This window comes from Dreissena polymorpha, chromosome 9 (genome assembly GCF_020536995.1).
Source record: "Dreissena polymorpha isolate Duluth1 chromosome 9, UMN_Dpol_1.0, whole genome shotgun sequence".
NCBI lineage: Eukaryota > Metazoa > Mollusca > Bivalvia > Myida > Dreissenidae > Dreissena > Dreissena polymorpha.
Window position 1 is genome coordinate 60262913 of NC_068363.1, and position 9613 is coordinate 60272525.

General features: G+C 31.5%; 1 long non-coding RNA gene across 1 annotated transcript; it reads left to right on the plus strand.

Annotated features, from left to right (window-relative positions):
- The first annotated feature begins 2308 nt into the window (after window positions 1-2308).
- Window positions 2309-5457, plus strand: LOC127843858 (uncharacterized). The gene is made up of 4 exons (XR_008032382.1): window positions 2309-2490; window positions 4583-4683; window positions 4938-5105; window positions 5262-5457. It is a non-coding gene; the product is annotated as an uncharacterized LOC127843858 (long non-coding RNA).
- The last annotated feature ends 4156 nt before the right edge of the window (window positions 5458-9613 follow it).

A 9613-nucleotide genomic window follows, 5' to 3' on the forward strand; every position in this document is an offset into this window, starting at 1 on the left:
AACATTTAGGCCTGAAATATATGCAAAATTATGTATAACAGTAAGTGTCTCATTTAGGGATTGTTCGGTGCCGTCTTTTAAAATAGTAGTATCATCAGCAAATTGGGACAATTTACGTTCAGTTCCCTGAATGGTTATACCTTTTATATTATTGTTATTTCTCAATACAAGTGACAGAACTTCAACACAGAGGATAAAAATGTAACATGAGAGGGGATCTCCTTGCCTGCAGCCCCTTTCAATAGGGAAAAAGTTAGATAAGTACCCACACTGAGAAACGGCTGATTTAGAATCTTTATATAAAACCTCAAACCAACGTTTTATGTCAGGACCAAAAATAAAGAAAGAAAGAGTACCTTGTACAAAGAACCAGGCCAATGAATCGTTCGCCTTTTCAAAATCAATTAGAGAAGTAAGACTGGGATCTCGTTTTCTTCAGTATAGTGCATAATGTCATAAATTAACCTAGTATTTTCCCCTATGTATCTCCCTTTAATAAAACCCGTCTGGTCGTTATGTATTAACGTGTCAATAAATAATTTAAATCTGTTAGCTATTACTCCAGAGGCAATTTTATAAACAGCATTTAATAGAGTAATTCGACGCAATTTTTTATATAAAGCCTAGAGTTTTCACCCTTTGGAATACAGGTTATGATACCTTGGGTTTGTGTTATAGATAAATGACCACACGTATAAGCTTCATTTAAATATCTGACAATAAAAGTACCAATTTTTTTCAAAACAATTTATAAAATTCTGCACTGAAGCCAGAACTTCCTGGGCTTTTATTATTTGACATCTTTTTTAAAACAGTTGAAGCTTCCTCTAAAGTTATAATACCTTCGATAAAAATGGACTCACTCTGGTTTAATTTTGGGAAATTTATGTCTTTTACATAGTTATTAAAGTCTTCACTACTGGAATCATTATTGTGTTTATAAAGAGACTGGTTAAACGATGCTATTTAATTAAGGAGACCGGTTTGGTCAGTTATTTCACTATCATCTTCATTTTTAGTTTATATATTGATGTTGTTATTGCATTATTTTTTCAAGGCTACAACAATATCTAGATGGCTTTTCACCTTGTAAAGTCCACTGAAATTTGGATCTTAGCATGTATCCTTTTAAACGTGTGCTCTGAATATTATTTATTTCAGTTTTCAAATGTTCAAGTTCTTCAATGTTTTCATCTAGGAAGTTTTCTTTCAACTCTTTAATTCTTGTTAATAATTTGCTTTCTATAAGTTTTGTTTCTCTTTTTTATAAGACCCATATGAAATAGATTTGCCCCTTAATTCCATAAGCAGGGTTTCTAGTAAAAGTTGATCACTTATCGTAAACTGTAATTCACTGTCGGGAATATCGTTTATATTTTGATAATTATAAATGGGTAGTGCATATTGAAGTTTAATATCATCATTTTTTTTGTTGATTTCCTGTACATACATAATGTCTGACAGTAAAGAATAATTATGTTTCCAAAGACCTGGTTTATGAGGAAAGTTACTAAAGGTTAAGTTTAAAGTAATTATCGAGTGGTCCGATTGTAAACATGGTTCAATTCCAGTGGTTTTGAAGTGTTGCAAGAAATCTAGAGGGATTAAAAATAGATCAAGCCTAGCCTGTTGTATCGGATTTTATATTTACCAGGTAACAATATTTGTATAAATTAAGTTTAAAAAATATATTATACATTTAGATAAGAAAATAGTATGAACTTTTTTTTTAAATTGACAGTAGCAAAGAGTTTCTTCAACATGGTATAAAACGAAAAATTGAGAACGCTTCCCGCGAAATCAAAAAAGGAAGCATTATCAAAAATGTTCAACAGAGAAATAATACTTTCATATAATTGAACAAGCATTTAAAAAAAGTAAATATGTTATAAAGGTAGATCATACCCTTTAATTCCTACTTATGTACTCTTCTTCAATGAAGAAGAATATCTTGGGGAGAAAAAGTGTTATTTTAATCTTTGTACATTGGTTTCAGTTTTATTAAACTTGAAAGTGGATACAACAAGGTACATGTAAGGAAAGACTCACTAAGAATAATATATTGTAATTATTCATAAGTAATTATCAGGTGTAAGATGTTCTCAATATTATTGAAAAACAGAAACTAAACTAAAGAAGCTAGCTACAAGGCGATTCCGGGGAAAATCGTATGAATACACACCAACAAACCGGGAACACCTACCAACCGGGGAATTCCCCGGTTGGTTTTAGGCGAAAATCTCTAATCTACGTGTATGAAATACCAAACTGTCAATTTAAATTAGAAATCCAACGCCTTCCCCGATTAGCGGGTTTGTGGCATGCACAAAATATACACAAATCTTGACCATATTACAATCGAGTGTGTATCCAGGCTTATAACAGTTCCCCGGTTGCGCTGTTTAAAAATCATACACTCGGTATTTATATCATTTAGTGAAAGTAAGTTGGAAAAATGGAGTTTCGAGCGAACAAACGCATTTAACTAAGGTAAGTTTTTTTTAAATTATGTTTACAATTTTTAACTACTATTATAACGCGCTTTTATGTAAACGTTAAAGTAATACTGGAAGACGAATTCTAAAGATCGATTTATAAAAATATCATTTGATTACAAAGCTTGTTTTACGGTACATATTTCACGAATATATTTTATAAATATACGTTAAACTCTAGGCAGTTTTTAGCTCGACTGTATATATATAAATATATTTATATATATAGTGGGGCTATCCTACTCACCCCGGCGTCGGCGTAAGCTCGAGCGTGAGCGTGAGCGTTGGAATGTTAAAGTTTGCGTACCACCTCAAATATTGTCTATGTCCCTTGACATATTGCTTTTATATTTTGCATACTTCTTAACCAACATGACCCCAATCTATAAACATGAGCAGACAACTGTAACAAGCCTCTTGTAAGAATTATGGCCCCTTTTTTCCACTTAAAATATGCATATTATTGATAAATCTTTGTTAAAGTTTACGTACCACCTCAAATATTTTCTATGTCCCTTGACATATTGCTTTTATATATTTTGCATACTTCTTCACCAACATGATCCCAATCTATAAACAAGAGCAGACAACTGTAAAAAGCATTTTGTAAGAATTATGGCCCTTTTTCCCACTTAAAATATGCATATTATTGATAAATCTTTGTTAAAGTTTGGGTACCACCTCAAATATTTTCTATGTCCCTTGACATATTGCTTTTATATTTTGCATACTTCTTTACCAACATGACCCCAATCTATTAACAAGAGCAGACAACTGTAACAAGCATTTTGTAAGAATTATGGCCCCTTTTTTCACTTAGAATATGCCTATTATTGGTTATTCTATGTTAAAGTTTGGGTACCACCTAAAAAACGTTCTTTGTCCCTTTACATATTGCTTTCATATTTTGCATACTTCTTTACCAACATGACCCCAATCTATAAACAGGAGCAGACTACTGTCAACAGCATTTTGTAAGAATTATGGCCCCTTTTTCCACTTCGAATATGCATATTATTAATAATTCTTTGTTAAAGTTTGCGTAGCACCTCAAATATTTTAATTGTCCCTTAACATATTGCTTTCATATTTTGCATACTTCTTAACCAACATGGCCCCAATCTATAAACAAGAGCAGACTACTGTCAACAGCATTTTGTAAGAATTATGGCCCATTTTTCCACTTCGAATATGCATATTATTAATAATTCTTTGTTAAAGTTTGCGTAGCACCTTAAATATTTTAATTGTCCCTAGACATATTGATTTCATATTTTGCATACTTCTTGACCAACATAAACCCAATCTATAAACAAGAGCAGACAACTGTAACAAGCATTTTGTAAGAATTATGGCCCTTTTTCCACTTAGTAACTTTGAATATTTTGTTAAATTTTGTGTTAACATCGACTTTACTTCTAAAGTATCAAGGCTATTGCTTTCAAACTTCAAATACTTTCTTACTATCATGAGGGTACTGTACCTGGTAAGTTGAATTTTACCTTGACCTTTGACCTTGAATCTGAAGGTCAAATTAATAAATTTTGATTAAATTGCTTTATCTTCTTTATTTAGGATCAGATTTGATTCATACTTTGACAAAACAACACTTACCTGATATACCACAATGGACTTCACCCAAACCATCCCACACGCCCCACCCTAGAAATCCCCCCCCCCCAAAAAAAAAATGTTTTTTGTTTTTCCTCATTTTTTAAACATGTTAAAAAAAAAACATTTTTTTTAAGACCGTCCAACCATCCCACCCAAGCTTTTGCTATCAAACTTGAAATACAATCTTATTAGTTTGTTTAATGTCTGTACAAATGTTCAATAGATTGTGGAAAACATATCTGAACTCAGAATCGTCTATAATGGACCACTTCTTTTAAACATAAGCGATCAATATGTTTCAATTATGGTCCTCTTCCAGTTAGAATATGACTATAGTACCTTGACCTTATTGAATATGAACAATTTCCCCATGATGGCTTACTTTACACTGTCAAGCACTTGAATAGTCGAGCGCGCTGTCTTCTGACAGCTCTTGTTGTTTTTCTCATCGACATTTCCATTTTAACATTTAGTAGCCAAAAGGGTCCAAGTCCCCTTGATCTCGCAAGAACGTACTGCCAGAATTACGTTGATCCACCATGTTTTGAAGTAAAAACCGTCAATGATGTCATAGGTACAAATATTTTTGTATATGATTATGTTTAAGGTCGTTTAGAAATTATAAAAAACATCGTAGCCCCTTTCCATTAAAAAGAAGAAAACAAGCATAGACTATTGGGTTACTTAATACTGGGCAGAAGTATGGAAGTAGCATAAAGATTTATTGATTTTTTATGAATAAAAAACTATTGGCGCCTATAGCTAGCCTTCATTTATATGACCAAAATGATTATTAATATAAAATGTCTACAAATATAAATATTTCAGGCGAAGGAGTCTTTGCCACTAAGCCTTTTAAAAAGGGAGACTTTCTTCTCGAATACAAAGGGGATCTGATAACACGAGTAAAACATGCACGGTAATTAGAAAAGGAGTATGAAAAGGAGGTTCAAGTCAGCTTCATGTACTTTTTAAATACAGAGACAAATCTTGCTGGTAACTACAAATTATTTTCAATTTGCACATCAAACGTTTAAATCATGCCATTAGAAGAAGAATTATCTTTAGTTTTTTCACCATAATAATTACATATGGCATGCGCGTTATTTTAGTATAAAGCATCAGAAGTGTTTATTTAAATGTCTTATTCAGCATTGACGCTACCAACGATATATTTCATGAGGGTCGAATGATAAATGATGCCGAAAATGGAGACGCAAAACAAATTTGTGTAATGAAAATAGTTGAAGTCAACCAAACTCCCCATCTATGCACTTTCGCCGACAGAGACATTGCAATTGGCGAGGAACTCCGATATGATTATGGAGTACCAACTCTTCCATGGAGAAAGGTACATTCTATTGTAAAGATGTCATCTGTGATGGATTTATCACTGATATTTATCAAATATCACATTTTAAATCAGCTTTAAATGTCTTTTGAATTATTATTTTTATAAATATAGCCAATCAGTTTTATGATTACATTCATGTTCATTCATGAGTTATTCATTTTAAATACAGATATTCAAATATCTTTGCCGTGAATTAAAATGTTTGATCATTGAACGTCGTCATGCTCTACTTTAATGCGGTCTGTCTGATAATGTGTATAATGTGTATTTGTTATTTGAATTTTCAGAAATGCACGGAGCAAAAAATGGGTATGTTTCACAGTGATTTTGTTATTACTACACATGCATTAATACAAATGCGTTGTACTTAATGGTTTCATAACTAACGAACTTTCTTACACTGACTAGATTATGTGTAGTACCAATTTTTATTGTTGTTTTGAATAGGCAACCCAATGACTACTAGATCTACGGACAGCCAGGAACCAGGACAAACAACATCCGTACACACGAAAGAAGTCGATGAGACGGTGTGTAATATTTCACTATGTCGAAGCTACTAAGGCGTATTTTCTGGTTTGGTTTAGTCTTCAGTGAAATGGGCATTATTTTTTGCCTTAAATTATATTGTGCCAATATTTATTCCTGGTGATCCTAATTGGTATTTGGGCTTAAGATAACACGTACGTCGATGATCATTATATTAACATGTTATAGCACACGTTATGCGAATTTTAAAAGAATAAAGTATTGTTTACCAGTTGTAGTGACTTTGTACTTGTCTTTCAAAATCTTCATATACACAAAGAATTTAGAATTTGCACCTGTCAATGAAACTGGTGCGCATGTGTATTAACCACTGTAGTTTATAAACATCGACTTCATCATAATCACAAAAACGTTAATTATCGCTTATCCAAGAAGTGTAATATCATTAATTTTAAGTGTAAGACCTATACGCTGCCAATTACTGTGTATGAAACTCTGAGACATTATGAAATTTAACTTGCGTGTTACATATGGACATTGGTTGATATTTTATCTTAACGACAAAAAAACAATAGCGTCTACTCGATATTTTGCTATACGATACATTCTGACATGGGTAAGAAAAGATAGTTCATTTTACACCAACCACCGCACAATACATACAGGATTTATCGTGAACCACAGTCCGTTCACCAGTTCTTTTTTCTTCCAACACATTTGTCCAGAGAAGTACAATACCTTTCATTTAACCGTGCATACATTTTGTCTTATTAGTATCTGTAAAAAATATTCCTTGTATACTTTTTCGAACTTTGATAACATGTTTGGAACAACCTGGTATATGTTAAGACATGCTACGTCGGTGTATTCAGCCAATCTTTAAAAAAGCTTGATACGTTCAAGATGAATAATCAAAGATATGTTAAATTTGAAACCGTTTTGTTGAAATTGATCATTTAAATGCAACCTTTAAAAATGTTTTATTGGTGTTTTTCAGTTTGTTATTATGTCGACAAAACAGGCTATTAATCTGTTTTCAATCTTCCCCAATGACAGTGAACGGCAAAAAATAAAACATGTGATGCAAGATAAGCAAAAGTAAACTATTTTGGACGAAGGTGAATTAAACTTGTATTATACCATCGGTTGCAAACATTTACACAATATTCTCATGTCACTTAGATTTTTTTCTACATCATAATAAAAAGACACATGAGTGATGATATCAATTGAAAATGCTGCTAATAAAGAATTGCAGTTTCAACTGATACTAAGTAACGTGGATGTATGAATCTTACCCTATTATTGTCTCATTGAATTGTATTGCAGAGTACCGAAACTAAAGAACATAGCGACACTGCACAAGAGTACAATTCACAAGATGCAACAGAAAATATGTTGAACAGTGAATCATCGGATATCGTTGTACGAAAACTTATTACGATTTTGTGATTGCAATACAGTACACACATTTAAACATTTTATCTAAGATTAAATATAGTTCAGATTTTTTTTAAGCTCTAGTATCGAACTGTAATTAAGACATGCATTCTGGTAAGTGTTATGTTACACTTACACATTTTTTATGGATGTAGTTCACCAAAAACAAATTATGATGTTGTGATATTTTTATATTTTTATATGTTAATGTAAATAACATAAAAAACTACTGCTAAACTACTGCTACAATGTGAAGAATACAAATGAATTTTTTGTCAATTTTACAAAATTTGTTTTGAATGACAGGTGTCTTACTTGCAGTTGAGTACTTAAAAGTTACTTTAAAGTAAAAATTTACCAATATTTAAATTATTGCGTAAATATCGCACTAGAATTGATTAAATAGTTGTTAAATATTACAATAATTTCCTACACAGACTTTTGTGCATTTGTTTTGCGTGTAGATATTCACTTTAACTATCAATTCACATATTTGCTTTGTGTATATAATTGGTATGTTTATATGTTTTTCATATCAAAATTGCTTGATCTACAAAAATTCGCGAGGAGTTATGCATTTTTTCCCATGTTTTTATTTGAAGTTTATAATTCAACGACGATGAAAATTACTAAGATACCAGATTTAGTTATGTTTTTTGTCTCATTTATGGTTAAAGATCAATTAATATACCCATTTCCCAGACTAAGATATTGTTAAAACAATGTATCGCGTTTGCGACTGACCTCTTTTATGCTTTCTAACACAAACTATTTACTTGTTTTTTCGAATACTCTGCATATACACACACTTGAACAAGCTGTAGATTACCTAGAACAAAACATATTTGAAACATATATTTATATGTGATATGTAAATGCATGCACAAAGCTAATAATTAATCATGTTTATACACTTTGCGATATTATGCTATAATGTCGGTTGTTTTAAGTGATTAATCATTATGTTAACCATGTTATCTGCCATCTGGAATGTAATTAAGTGTTTGACATGTATGCGAAATCGATCTTGTTCGATTTGGTGCGGTATATTCAGAATTGAGTCACACTGTTATAATTTTCCTGTTGGTACATATTATTTTTAAGTTGGCACCAACAAGGGTCTAACAATTGATCCACATGTGCACTCCGCAGTAAGTATATATACTATAATGTTAGTGATTTAAAATAATATTAAACTACGTGTTTGATAAGTGTTTGCTTTGGTACATATTTAATTATTAGTGTTTTTATATAATGATAATAATGTCAAAGTCAGCGGTGATTATACGTGTATAACAACATTAATTATAACTTTTATCTTGTTTTCAACAAATAATATATGGTTGACACATCGGCATAAATTTTCAGTGCTTAAAATACACGCTTTCTATTATATTTTATGCAAAAATTAGGTACATAAGTTAGTTTACATAAAGGTAGTTTGAACAAAATACGTGAATTCAAATCTTGAAAAAAGGTGTTTGGTTTGCAAGGGAAAACTAAGCGATTGCCAGTGACTATTTTCCTTAAAATATAATCTGTTATTTCGACAGGTAAAATTAAATGTAAGTTCATTATTAACGTTAACCCGTTTTTGGCATTCTCTACTCAAACAAGTGCATACATACTGTTTTTTTTTAATACAGCACGTGTGTAATGGTATCACAGTTGTAGAATTGGAATTCATATATTATAACAATAAATACTGATCATTATTCAGATTGACCTACCGCCGTAGACTAAGTCACTGGCGCATCAAAATGCATTGTTATTAAATCGTTTTGCTAGTTTACTAAACTATTTTGTTTCTCAGGCCTCGCCACATTCGCTGTGAAACGTTCATGATTGTTTAAAGTTACAGATTTTATTATTTTTGAAAATGCAATAAATGTATTTAAGACAATTTAAGTGAAGTGGAAGTTGCCATGCGTGTGAATGAATTTTCTAATGTTTACCTGTTTCAGGGGACTTAATGCATGAGTTATTTTATAATGTCAGAGTAAGGACAAAGTAAATTTACACTACTCAATCTACATGCATATGGGCAGTTCTACTTTTAGGATAAAACACTTCACAGTACGTGAAAATCGTGAATATGTTTTCTGATGGAAATAAGGAATTAAACAAATAAGCCGCTTCCCCTTCTTCTTCATTCGGTTTGACAAATAGCGTGGCCTGAAAAAAATAACATTATTGTTTAGTTTTAAGAACGAATTGTATT